The sequence below is a fragment of the Tupaia chinensis genome, unplaced genomic scaffold, assembly GCF_000334495.1.
Source record: "Tupaia chinensis unplaced genomic scaffold, TupChi_1.0 Scaffold000399_1, whole genome shotgun sequence".
Taxonomy (NCBI): Eukaryota; Metazoa; Chordata; class Mammalia; order Scandentia; family Tupaiidae; genus Tupaia; species Tupaia belangeri.
This window is the reverse complement of record NW_006159901.1, coordinates 818,529-832,376: the sequence shown is the minus strand read 5'-3', so window position 1 is coordinate 832,376 and position 13,848 is coordinate 818,529. Positions and strand designations below refer to the sequence as shown.

Genomic DNA, 13,848 nt, shown 5'->3' with positions numbered 1-13,848 from the left:
TGGGTGGGGCTCAGGGAAGGCGGGGCCTTGGCTGTGCAGTACGCTTGCGTGCGGTCGAGCTTTCCTCTCGCGAGAAGCGTTTCTAAAGCTTCTTGGCTGCTCTGAACGTCACGTGAGGAGGCACCTCCCTGTGTTGGTAATTTAAAATGGCCCTTTCTATTTCTGGCGTCAGTCTCCCATTTCCCCCCACCCACTCTGCTTATTTATACGCCTTCTTGCACTCCCATTGCCAATTTTATCTGGTTTTTGTTTTGTTTCTCACGAAGATTTGAGCAATAGGCTAGGCCCTGGACTAGACTCCACCACAGCACTCTCACATTGAGCAACGTGAATGAGGGCTTGGCCTTCAAGTTGCTTACAAACGAGTTAAAACAATATATGGGGGAACCAGCAGTTAGCGTAATGGCTATGTTGCTGGACTCCCACGTAGTCGACTGCAGTTTGCGTCCTAGACCCGGTGGCTTAAAACTCACGCCGGGCGCGTGTGCGTGCATGCCCAAGATCCCCAGAGGAGAATGGAGGAGAAGGGATTGCCGCGTGACCATCCCCCCTGGGGGGTGATTTCTCGCTTTCTGTCTCTATGTCTCTCTCTGTCTGTCTGGCAAGCGCACACGCCCTACAGTGAAAATCTCTCAAAAAAAAAACAATATATGGATCACAGAAAAGCAAATGTAATACTTCACTAATTTAGCAGTTAATTATTTGCTGAACCACTATGGTAGGCTCTTTATGGTCGTAGAGTTGATTGACAGTCGTGATTTATGCATTTGCCCTCCTGACCTGGTGGGTGCCTTTGCATGGGTGCCCAGAATCCTGAGAGGAGAATTGAGAAGAGATTGCCTAGAAGTGGTTCCCTCTTCGGGGTAGGAGAAAAGGTGGTGCTTTCTGTTTTTCTGTTTCCCTGTCTCTGTAGAACACCGTGCCTTATAGAGAATTTTAAAAATAAATAAATAAATAAATAAATAAATAAACAAACCCAATTGCTTTATGTAGTACTATGAGGCCATCTATGACACAAATGGATAGCGTTCCCATTTATTTTTATTTATTTATTTTGGAGAGGTTTTTGCTACAGGGTGTGTGTGCTCACCAGAGAGACAGAGAGTGACCGAGAGACAGAAAGCAAGAAATCGCCCCCCAGGGGGGGATGGCCACGCCGCAATCCCTTCTCCTCCATTCTCCTCTCAGGATCCTGGGCACGCACGCACACGCACCCGGCATGAATTTCAAGCCACGGGGTCCTGGACGCCAATCACAGTGGACTACATGGGAGTCCAGCGACATAGCCATTATGCTAACTGCTGGTCCTGAGTTCCCATTTATTGACAGAGTTGTAAACAATAACAGTGTGGTGGTTAGGGTATATATGTGGTAAATCAGGAGAGGAAATGAGGGAATGATAAACTCAAAGGCAAGCTGTTGTTTCTGAGGTAGGAAAGAGACAAGATGTGGAGGTGTATCAGGAGGTTGAAGCAGTGCACAGAACTGTTTTGTAGCTAAGCAGGGTGATAGATCAATGAGTGATTACTGTTGTAAGATTTCCTGTTTTCCCAACATTGAGATCAGATGATCATATGGTCACTCTTGGCCAGGTGACAGCTGTGATCAAGTTGTTATTGCCTTAGAAATACTTTAACCAGCTTTCTTTCACTTGTTTTCCTTTTTATGTGTGCACATGAGTAATATAGGACAAGTACATGCTTAAGTCTGAAGAACCACCCATTTCACTGTATATGAAATAAAATTTTAAGTGGCTTAACTTCAGAGAAAAGCAGTTTGTCAGCATAGCTAGCATGTAAGTGATGGCCACTTGTCTTTCCTGTACTTAGTAGGTATAAGAATTCCTGTTGTCATTCCTTGATATAAAAGGATCTGTTAAGTACCTCTCTTGTTTCCAACTTTATCATAATTAGAAGGGTAGATTGCTTTAACTTTAAACAGAGACTAATTACAGCTTTGTTTTGTTTTGAGGTATTTTTGCTATTGGGTATGTACTTGCTGGAGAGACAGAAATCGAGACACCCCCCACACACACACATACACACACACAAGGGGGCGGGGGTGACCATGCCACAATCTCTTCTCTATTCTCTTCTCAGGATTTTGGGCACGCATACACGTGCCCAAAGTGAATTCCAAGCTGCCAGGTCAGGACTCAAACTTCTGTCTGCCATGTGGGAGTCTAGCACCTTACCACTGTGCCACCTGCTGACCCCAGTTTTGGTTGTTTTTAAGGCAGAGCATGGTGTTGAGCAGAAGGTAAACACCATCTTGCTTCAGATTGTTTAGAGTGTTTTGAAGATATAACTTAACCCCTTTTCCTGAAACTTTCAAATTATCCTTACTTCCCGATACTAATGGTTTAACTTTGTGTAACACTTTGTAGATTTCTAAACACTTACATGTATATTTGCTTATTCAGTTCTAGTAGACTTAAATCCATGACTTCTCCAGCATCATAAAATTGATAAATAGCTGAGCGAGGTCTTGAATCTAGATCTGTCTTGACTATAAGCCCAGCTCTTTTCCCACTAGTCTTTTTCTACCACTAAATGTCTACTGGAATAATTTCCAATGTTTGAATAGTAAAAATAGGTTGGTAGGATGACCCACTGCACTTACACAAGTTATTTTGGGTTTTCCTAAATTCACAGTCCTGAGTACTGAGATTCAGCTAAAAAGAGAGTTGCTATTGTTAGTGGCTCTGTTCTCCTCCAGGGTATTTGCCAAGAACTATTCACAAACAAGACTGGGCAGGCACAGGCTATGTGAGAGAGGGGGAGGGTAGCCTTGAGGTCGACAAGCTCAAACTCCTTGGACTCTAGAGCCAAGTCGTCCGATTGCTTCAACATGAGCCAGGATGAATAAAGCCAAGTTAGGCAGGAGTCTGGCATTTTATTCAACAAAGTTCAACAGAGGCAAGACCAAGGACAGTAGAATTTCAGGGCAGGCTTTCTTATTCAGTAAACTGACACTGGGAAAAGTCAGTCAAATAAAGACAGTGATTCAGTGAACTTTACACAAGGTTAGTTTCTCAAGCAAGGAAAGAAAAGAGAGCTCTATAGAATCCTAATCATCCTACTGGTGCACTATCAATAAGAAATAACTTATCTGTTGTCTGCACTGAGTCAGGCACAAGGAAAACGCCTTTCGCTTACATTTTCTTTTTTAACACTGAGACATCTTAATTAAATCCTCTTCAGTCATTACCATTCCCCACCCCCAATTATACAGACTTCAAGCTTCCAGCTCCTACCTCGTGCCCTGACACTTTGATGCAAAATGTTAGTCAATCTGGACCCTATTTCAAATAGAGTGATCACATATTGAGATGAGGTCAAGCAAATCACAAGATATTAGAAAATGATAGAGTATGACAACCTTTAAATAAAAATAGAGGAGAGGATACTTAGAAACTGAGTGGTAAGGAAGAAATTATTGAAGTCATTAGACAGTAGTCAGTAACTGTTCTTAAGTTTTCTATGAGAGAAGCTACCAGCCTCCTTCTAAAAAGTATTTTCCACAGGTGCCAAGATTTTTAAATGCCTCTGTGAATCTATTCGCTCTCTTCTGCTTTCCATGCTCTGTGTCACCCTCCCACCTAAGTGATACTAGCACATGAAAAGCCATGTGAGGGCTTCAAGAGAACAGTTGTAGTAACTGTTCTCAGGCAAAAAAAAAAAGTTACCACTAATTTAATTTTCTTTCAACTTCACTATACTGTTTACTTTGAGGTAGTCTCTTAAATATTTTTCCTACCTTCCAGGGAACTGAAATTTCTTGGAGCGAAAATTTCTTTGTAATACCAAAACTATGTAGGTATTGTGGCACCCCCTCCTAAAACAAAAACAAAGAACTAAAAAGAAAGAAAAGGAGATAGAAAAGACAGGAAGTAAAAAAAATAGGAAGGTGGGAAGGTAAGTAGGAAAAAGAAAGAAAAAGAAAATACAACAGATACCTTATACTTCTACCTTGACATGTTTACATCATATGCTGTTGACATTTGGTCTAAAAGCAACTGGAAGAATGATACAACCTCAGATGTTAGGACATCAGGATTGTGGCCAGAGAATTTTCACAGCATATGTGGAGCCTGGCTAGACTTCAGCTTTGGCTAGACACTTAGGTTATTCCATGCTGAATTCATCCTCACCAGTTCTAAAATCTGCAGGACTCCTATTCTTTCACAGCATGATTGCCATGTTTATCTCACCCTTCTAGTTCAGGGATTTGAGGAAGGGAGCAAAGTAATAGGAGAAATAGGCCAATAGGAAATGTTTAATCAGAATATTGGAATAATTTGCAGAATTCTCTTGAGTTCTTCATTCATCACAGAGCAAACATCTTACTTAATTAAATGATAGTGATTGGATTTTACAGAAAGGTTATTTGTAATTTTATAAATAATTACAGCCTGTTTTTGGATAGGTAGTTTATTTATACCTCGTGCCATTTGATTAACAACTTAACACCATTTCCTTTTTTTTTTTTAACCTCATTGCATAGACTTAAATAAATATAATCTTGGGACATGACCAACTATCATCAATTGTCCTTACAAATTTATCTTTAATTAATTTACGATGTAATGAATATCAATAAACCTACCACTTCTCTAAAATAAAGCTAATATTTTCAAAACACATTCTTGGACATGTATTTTGGGGAAATATGTGCATACATTTCTGCTGAGCACATGTCTAGGACTGGAATTGCTGCATCATGTGTTCTGTTTATGTTCAGCTTTAGTAGATATTGCCAGATAGTTTTCTAAACTGCTTATACCCATTTATATTACCACCAGCAGTGAATGACAATTGTACTAACTTTAAGTTTGTTTTTTTGTTTTTTGTTTGTTTGTTTGTTTTTGGAGAGGTTTTCGCTATAGGGCGCGTGCCCTCGCCAGACAGAGAGAAACATAGAGACAGAAAGCGAGAAATCACCCCCCAGGGGGAATGGTCATGCCACAATCCCTTCTCCTCCATTCTCCTCTTGGGATCTAGGGCACGCATGCACACATGCCTGGCGTGAGTCTTAAGCCACCAGGTCCGGGACGCGAAACGCGGTCGACTACGTGGGAGTCCAGCGACATAGCCATTACGCTAACTGCTGGTTCCCCCTAACTTTAAGTTATTAATACTTTGTTACTTTTGTCTTTTTAGCCATTCTGTTGAGTATATAAATTGTCCTACTTTTTTCAGGTAGAGAAGAGAGAGAAGAACTCTCAAAGGAGTCTCATCACACCATCACCCCCTTTCCCAGAACTCCAGCTCCTCGGGACTATGGGTACCTTCTTGTTTGTGCCCAGTGTGTTTTCAGGCTAACATGAGGATCTGACCCTGTGGTCAGCAGTATGGCTTCTAGCCTTGCAGAGCACTTGTGTTACTTCTGCACCACAGTGGCTGGGTCTGTATTACTCTTTAACCCCTTTAGGATTGACTTCTTCTCTCATTACTTGTACTATTAAGGGATATGTCCCTGAAGATATCACTACTATCCTCTTAGTCTCCAGTTCTAATGACTTTTCAATTCTTGTCTCTCATTTTTCAGTGATATTTGACACTGTTTCCACCTTGAAACTCTATTCCCTGACTTCCATGACATTGCATTATCCAAAAAGCTATGCCATTATCCACAATTCCAAATTCCATTACACCTTGAATGCTGAAGTTTTTTTAATGTAATTTATTTGGTGGCAGAATCTATTCTGAACTGTCATAAGGCTACTCATAGTACTTCTTTATCCACTTACTATTCATATTCACATGATTCATTGTAGATTTATGAATGTGCTTGATTATAAGATTTTTTCCCTTAGGACCAGCAGATGCTGTAATGGTTACGTTGCTGGACTCCCATGTAGTCAGCCTAAAATTCAGGCCGGGCATGTGTGGGTGTGTACCCAAGATTCCCTGAGGATAATGGAGAAGGGATTGAAGCATGGCCATCCCCTCTAGGGGGTGATTTTTCACTTTCTGTTTCTTTATCTCTCCAGTGAGCACACAAGCCCAATAGCAAAAATCTCTCTCTAAAAAAATATAAGATACTGGGAACCAGCAGTTAGCGTAATGGCTATGTCGCTGGACTCTCACGCAGTCGACCGCGGTTTGCGTCCTGGACCCGGTGACTTAAAACTCACTCCGGGTGCATATGCATGCATGCTCAAGATCCCGAGAGGAGAATGGAGAAGGGATTGCAGCGTAACCATCCTCCCCAGGGAGTGATTTCTCACTTTCTGTCTCTATGTCTCTCTCTCTCTCCCCCTCTCTGGTGAGCGCACACGCCCTATAGCGAAAATCTCTCCAAAAAAAAAAAAAAAAGATACTATCCCAGTCCCTGTTCTATATTGTAGGCATTATATTAGCTTTCTAAAAACTAGTAAGTATTGAGACCAGCAGTTGGTGTAATGGCTATATCTCTGGACTCTCATGTAGTCGACCGCAGTTCGAGTCCTGGATCTGGTGACTTATACTCACACTGGGCACATGTGCATGCATGCCCAAGACCCTGAGAGGAGACTGGAAGAGAAGGGATTGTGGTGTGGCCATCCTCCCTGGGGTGTGATTTCTCACTTTCTGTCTATCTGTTTCTGTCTTTCTGGCAAACACACACACCCTATAGCAAAACCCTCTCAAAAAAAAAAAAGTAAGTATTGAATTTTGAAATATATCTGACTTTTAGGTTTTTGGAACAAAATTCTGTGCACTGTAGTTAAAAAAAAACAAACAAACAAAAAAACAAAAAAACAAACATGGCCCTTGAAGTAAAGTGAACCTGGGTATAGATCCTGCTTCACTTAACTCTTAAAATTTCAGTTGTTGTTATTGCTTTTTATCTCGAAAACAAGGATCAAAATAGACAGCTGATAGGGCTGTGAACATCTTTACTTGTGTGACTCACACATCTATAACTCAATATAATGAAAACTGAGCTTAGCATCCCCACCTCCCAAGTTCGAGCCCCACACCATCTGCTTCTTTGTTCCCTATCTCAGGGCATGGCACCAACTTTCCACCCATTGCTCAGCTCAGAAACTTTAGTCCTTATTTCCCAGACTCTTAGAAAATCCTGTTGAGTCTATGTTCTAAAGATTTCTCAGTGCAATATATTTCTATATATACTTTTCTCTATCCCTACTATTATCTTACCTATTTAACTACAACAGCTTTAAAATTTATCTTTCTAACTCCAGGGCATCTATTTTTCAGTTCACTCTTCACACCCAGCCAAAGTGATCAGGCAAATTTTTACACCACTCTCCTGCTTCCAGTTTCTTATTGCCCTGAGATAAAGCCCCGATTTTAACATGATTCCAAGGCTTTCCAAGTTTGTCTGCTTAGCTTCTTAGACTCATCTGGAAACTGCTTTCCATTTCCTGATGTGCTATAAATCATCTCATTTCTCATCTTTAACCAGGCTTTACCACATTCTGAAACACTTTTCTCCCCACTCTTTCTCTGGCAAATTCTATGTAAACTTTGGATCTTACCTTGGATAATACTTCTTTGTGGAAATTAATCCATTATGAATTGGATTATGTTCTCCCAAAATTCATATGTTGAAGTCCTCTCAATGTGACTGTATTTGGATATAGGGCTTTAAAAAAAAAAAAAAAGAATTACTTTTTTTAACTTTATTCATTTACTTATTTTATTTTGACCAGAGAGGGACAGAGCCAGAGAGAGAGATGGAGAGAAAGAGAGAGAAAGTGAGAAGGTAAGTCACCAGGTCCAGGATTCTGCTGGCCCCTGGATATAGGGCTTTAATACACATTATTTCACCTGCTTTTATTACAACTTTGTGAATGTATTTCTCCGTCTTACATGAGGCCCAACAGACTGATGGAGTTACATAATTTAAGATTGTGTAGTGAGTTAATGAGAAAGAGAGAGGATTACCTACAGTCTTCTAACCTGTATTTTTGCTCACTAACTCGCACATGACTTAGCAAAGCTTCTTAAATAAAAGCAAAAAGCATTGTACATTCTTGTTTATAACTACTTTGGTCACAATAGCCAAAATGTGTAAGCAATCCAAATGTTAATCAATAGATGAATGATAAATAAAAAGAACTATACACACAATGTTATATTACTCAGTGTTAAGAAAGAAGGAAACATGGGGATCAGCAAGTGATATGGTGGTTAAGGCACTGGTCATTCCCACATGGCTGACCATGGTTTGAGTCCTGGACCTGGTGGCATGCTTTATCACTGCCGTACCTGCCCCCCCACCCCTGTGTGTGTGTGTCTGGTCAAATTAAAATACTTCCAAGGAGTTCATTAAGGTTAAATAAGGTCATAAGGTGGGCCCCTGGTCCATTAGAACTGCAGTCATTATAAGAAGAGCGTGCCGGGAACCAGCAGTTAGCGTAATGGCTATGTTGCTGGACTCCCATGTAGTCGACCGTGGTTCACGTCCCGGACCCGGTGGCTTAAAACTCATGCCGGGCGCGTGTGCGTGTGTGCCCAAGATCCCGAGAGGAGAATAGAGAAGGGATTGCGGTGTGACCATCCCCCCTGGGGGGTGATTTCTCGCTTTCTGTCTCTATGTCTCTCTCTGTCTGGTGAGCGCATGCGCCCTATAGCGAAAATCTCTCCAAAAAAAAAAAAAAAGAGAGAGTGCCAGCAGGTGGCATAAGTGGTAAGGTGCTAGACTTTCACATGGTTGACTGTGGTTCAAGTCTTAAACCAAGTGGCTTGAAACTCACACCGGTTTTTTGTGTATTCATGCCCCCCAATCCTGAAGGAATACTGGAGGAGAAGGGATTGTAATGTGGCCTCCCCCACTCCCCAGGATGGTTTCTCTCTTTCTCTCTCTCTCTCTCTGTGTGTATGTGTGTCTCCAGCGAGCACATGCACCCTCTAGCAAAAAGTTTCTAAATATCTTTTAATAGAGAAGATTTCAGGAGTGTGATTACACGGAGTCATGTAAGGACACAGAGAAAAGACAGCTGTCTGCAAGCCAAATAGAGAGACCTCAGAAGAAACTAACCCTGCTGGCATCTTGATCTAGACTTTTTGCCTGAAGAATTGTAAGAAAACAGGCGCTAGCGTATGGCACGGTGGTTATGTGACTGGACTCCCACATGGCCAACTGCTCTTCATGTCCTGGACCCAGTAGCTTCAAACTCATGCCAGGTGTGTGCATGCCCAAAATCCCGGGAGGAGAATGAAGAAGGGATTGTGAAATGGCCTTCCCCCCTGGGGGGATGATTTCTCACTTTCTCTCTCTCTCTCTCTAGCTAGCATATGTGTCTTAAAGCAAGAACCTCTTAAAAAAAAAAAAAAAGATCATAAAATAAGTTTTTGTTGTTTAAGCCACCAAGTCTGTGGTATTTTCTTACGGCTGCACTAGTAGACTAACGCAATCTTGATGCAGGATATTGAGGTGATCAGGCCCAACACCAGTGCTAGATTTAGGACCATGAGATGACCAGGTTGTTGTCTTGTGCTCATGAAGAATTAGAGAAACAGACACAGGGAGGGCAGCAAAGCAGTTTATTAAAGTTAGAAAAGGAAAACTCACAAATAGGCAGGGAAGGATCCCGGTATGGGTGGCTGAAGAGGAGCTAAAGTGAGAGGTTTTTATCCAGAAGTCAGAGCAACGACCTAGCTCTCTGATAAGGAAGTGGGCTCTAGAAAGTAGTTACAGTAGTGTGGGTAATTTATTATTGCACTAAGTGGCTGATTGCCACTTCTTTGTGACATCCGCAGACCATATTGATCTGTTACCTTTTTTTAGAATGTAGTTAGCAAATAGAAACAGTTGCCCTTAACTATAGTTGTTTTGAGCCTTAAAGCAGTCAACTCTTTGTTTAAACTTAGCCACTGTGACTCCATTTTCGGTAAAGCTTACTGTGTTTCCATCTTCCATATACCTTAACTGTATGTCCCAAGCCTATCTCCTACCTCAGTCTTTTCCCTGTCTTCTCAAAATATGTTGTACTTCTTCCATTAGAACCTTTACCGTGTGATATTATCATCTGTATTGACCTCTGAAATTTAATAATAGGACAAAATAGGACCAGGAGATAGCTTAAGAGAATAGAGCTACCAGGTATGCTGAAGGTGACCCATCTTGGAAAGTGAGTTCCTTCATTTTCCTGAAATACAGGAAAAGACTGTACTTCAATATGTAGGACCAGGAGATAGGTTAAGAAACTAGAGCCATCAAGTATGCTGAAGATGACCTATCTTGGAATGTGAGTTCCTTCATTTTCCAAAAATACAAGAAAGGACTGTAGTCCAATTTTTCCTTATCATCCTGTAGACTAAACCCATCAAACAACAAAACAATTATCTTCAGCCCTTATCTGAGGTTTAAGATTAAGGTGTATCCTTCTCTGAGAAAGTACCAAATGATGGATAAAGCTGATGTAACAGGAAGGCCTGGAGGCCCCCAGGTGCCCTAGGAGCCTCAAGGCTCTGGGATGGGAGGCCACAGAGGCTTGGGCAGTTGCCCCCAGGGCTGGGGGTCACTGTTGTGGTTGGGCTGGAGCCATGGCTGTGAAGCTCTCAGAGGCAAGGACAAGGAGTGGATGCCAGTCACTAAGCTGGGATGTCTGATCAAAGATATGAAGATCAAGTCCCTGGAGGAGATATAGCTCTCTTCCCTGCCCATCAAAGAGTCTGAGATTATTGACTTTTTTCCGGGGGGTGTCTTTCTAGGATGAAGTTTGAAGATTATGCCTGTGTAAAAGCAGACTTGTGTTGGCCAGCAGACCAGATTCAAGGTGTTTGTTACCATTGGGGACTACAATGGCCATGCTGGTTTGGGGCGAAGTGCTCCGAGGTAGCTACTGCCATCCAAGGGACCATTATCCTGACCAAGCTCTCCATCATCTCTATGCAGAGAAGCTGTTTCAAAAAACAACTGCTGAGAAATCAAGAGCCACTCAGAATAAGAAAACTCAGGATTTTAACACCAGCGGTCCCAGCAGAGCTCATACTCCCAAATTTGGGCACTGCCTTGCAGAAGTTACAGGAGTAATATAATCTGGTTCACAGATGTTGCAGACAAAGGAAACTGGAAAAATCACTAAACAGCCACAAAACAGTTGCAATCTAGCTCATAACATTTCCCTGCAGGCAGTTTACAGAGGTGGAACAGAAACGCTTCCTATTCCCAAGCAGCTTTTAGCAAATAGGATCCATATCAAGCCAACTGGGGCAACAAGATCAGCAAGCCCCACACTGTCCCTGGCAAGGTGACCGACTGCTGTGACTCTGTACTGGTGTGTCTCATTCCTGCCCCCAGAGGCACTGGCATCACCTCAGTCTCTGTACCCAAGAAGCTGCTAATGGCTAGCATTGCCAACTGCTACACCTCACCCAGGGCTGCATGGCCACCCTGGGGAACTTCACCCAGGCCACCCTTGATGCCATCTCCAAGTCCCACAGCTGTCTGACTCCTGACATCTGGAAAGAGACTGTCTACTACATCTCCCTCTGAGTAATTCACTTACCATCTCATCAAGACCTACACGAGTCTCTGTGCAAAGGACCCAGGCTCCAACTGTGGCCACAACACTCCTTTTACAGAGCCAAAATAAAGATTATTAAACTCTTGTTAGAGACAGTGACTGGACTCCCACATGGCCAACTGCTCTTCATGTCCTGGACCCAGTAGCTTCAAACTCATGCCAGGTGTGTGCATGCCCAAAATCCCGGGAGGAGAATGAAGAAGGGATTGTGAAATGGCCTTCCCCCCTGGGGGGATGATTTCTCACTTTCTCTCTCTCTCTCTCTAGCTAGCATATGTGTCTTAAAGCAAGAACCTCTTAAAAAAAAAAAAAAAGATCATAAAATAAGTTTTTGTTGTTTAAGCCACCAAGTCTGTGGTATTTTCTTACGGCTGCACTAGTAGACTAACGCAATCTTGATGCAGGATATTGAGGTGATCAGGCCCAACACCAGTGCTAGATTTAGGACCATGAGATGACCAGGTTGTTGTCTTGTGCTCATGAAGAATTAGAGAAACAGACACAGGGAGGGCAGCAAAGCAGTTTATTAAAGTTAGAAAAGGAAAACTCACAAATAGGCAGGGAAGGATCCCGGTATGGGTGGCTGAAGAGGAGCTAAAGTGAGAGGTTTTTATCCAGAAGTCAGAGCAACGACCTAGCTCTCTGATAAGGAAGTGGGCTCTAGAAAGTAGTTACAGTAGTGTGGGTAATTTATTATTGCACTAAGTGGCTGATTGCCACTTCTTTGTGACATCCGCAGACCATATTGATCTGTTACCTTTTTTTAGAATGTAGTTAGCAAATAGAAACAGTTGCCCTTAACTATAGTTGTTTTGAGCCTTAAAGCAGTCAACTCTTTGTTTAAACTTAGCCACTGTGACTCCATTTTCGGTAAAGCTTACTGTGTTTCCATCTTCCATATACCTTAACTGTATGTCCCAAGCCTATCTCCTACCTCAGTCTTTTCCCTGTCTTCTCAAAATATGTTGTACTTCTTCCATTAGAACCTTTACCGTGTGATATTATCATCTGTATTGACCTCTGAAATTTAATAATAGGACAAAATAGGACCAGGAGATAGCTTAAGAGAATAGAGCTACCAGGTATGCTGAAGGTGACCCATCTTGGAAAGTGAGTTCCTTCATTTTCCTGAAATACAGGAAAAGACTGTACTTCAATATGTAGGACCAGGAGATAGGTTAAGAAACTAGAGCCATCAAGTATGCTGAAGATGACCTATCTTGGAATGTGAGTTCCTTCATTTTCCAAAAATACAAGAAAGGACTGTAGTCCAATTTTTCCTTATCATCCTGTAGACTAAACCCATCAAACAACAAAACAATTATCTTCAGCCCTTATCTGAGGTTTAAGATTAAGGTGTATCCTTCTCTGAGAAAGTACCAAATGATGGATAAAGCTGATGTAACAGGAAGGCCTGGAGGCCCCCAGGTGCCCTAGGAGCCTCAAGGCTCTGGGATGGGAGGCCACAGAGGCTTGGGCAGTTGCCCCCAGGGCTGGGGGTCACTGTTGTGGTTGGGCTGGAGCCATGGCTGTGAAGCTCTCAGAGGCAAGGACAAGGAGTGGATGCCAGTCACTAAGCTGGGATGTCTGATCAAAGATATGAAGATCAAGTCCCTGGAGGAGATATAGCTCTCTTCCCTGCCCATCAAAGAGTCTGAGATTATTGACTTTTTTCCGGGGGGTGTCTTTCTAGGATGAAGTTTGAAGATTATGCCTGTGTAAAAGCAGACTTGTGTTGGCCAGCAGACCAGATTCAAGGTGTTTGTTACCATTGGGGACTACAATGGCCATGCTGGTTTGGGGCGAAGTGCTCCGAGGTAGCTACTGCCATCCAAGGGACCATTATCCTGACCAAGCTCTCCATCATCTCTATGCAGAGAAGCTGTTTCAAAAAACAACTGCTGAGAAATCAAGAGCCACTCAGAATAAGAAAACTCAGGATTTTAACACCAGCGGTCCCAGCAGAGCTCATACTCCCAAATTTGGGCACTGCCTTGCAGAAGTTACAGGAGTAATATAATCTGGTTCACAGATGTTGCAGACAAAGGAAACTGGAAAAATCACTAAACAGCCACAAAACAGTTGCAATCTAGCTCATAACATTTCCCTGCAGGCAGTTTACAGAGGTGGAACAGAAACGCTTCCTATTCCCAAGCAGCTTTTAGCAAATAGGATCCATATCAAGCCAACTGGGGCAACAAGATCAGCAAGCCCCACACTGTCCCTGGCAAGGTGACCGACTGCTGTGACTCTGTACTGGTGTGTCTCATTCCTGCCCCCAGAGGCACTGGCATCACCTCAGTCTCTGTACCCAAGAAGCTGCTAATGGCTAGCATTGCCAACTGCTACACCTCACCCAGGGC

At 42.5% G+C, this 13,848-nt stretch overlaps 1 long non-coding RNA gene across 1 annotated transcript; it reads left to right on the top strand.

Moving 5' to 3' along the window:
* Nucleotides 1-53: 53 nt before the first annotated feature.
* On the top strand, nt 54-11,506 carry LOC106735454 (uncharacterized). Its single transcript, XR_001370778.2, has 4 exons — nt 54-136; nt 5,202-5,286; nt 9,016-9,140; nt 10,671-11,506. It is a non-coding gene; the product is annotated as an uncharacterized LOC106735454 (long non-coding RNA).
* The last annotated feature ends 2,342 nt before the right edge of the window (nt 11,507-13,848 follow it).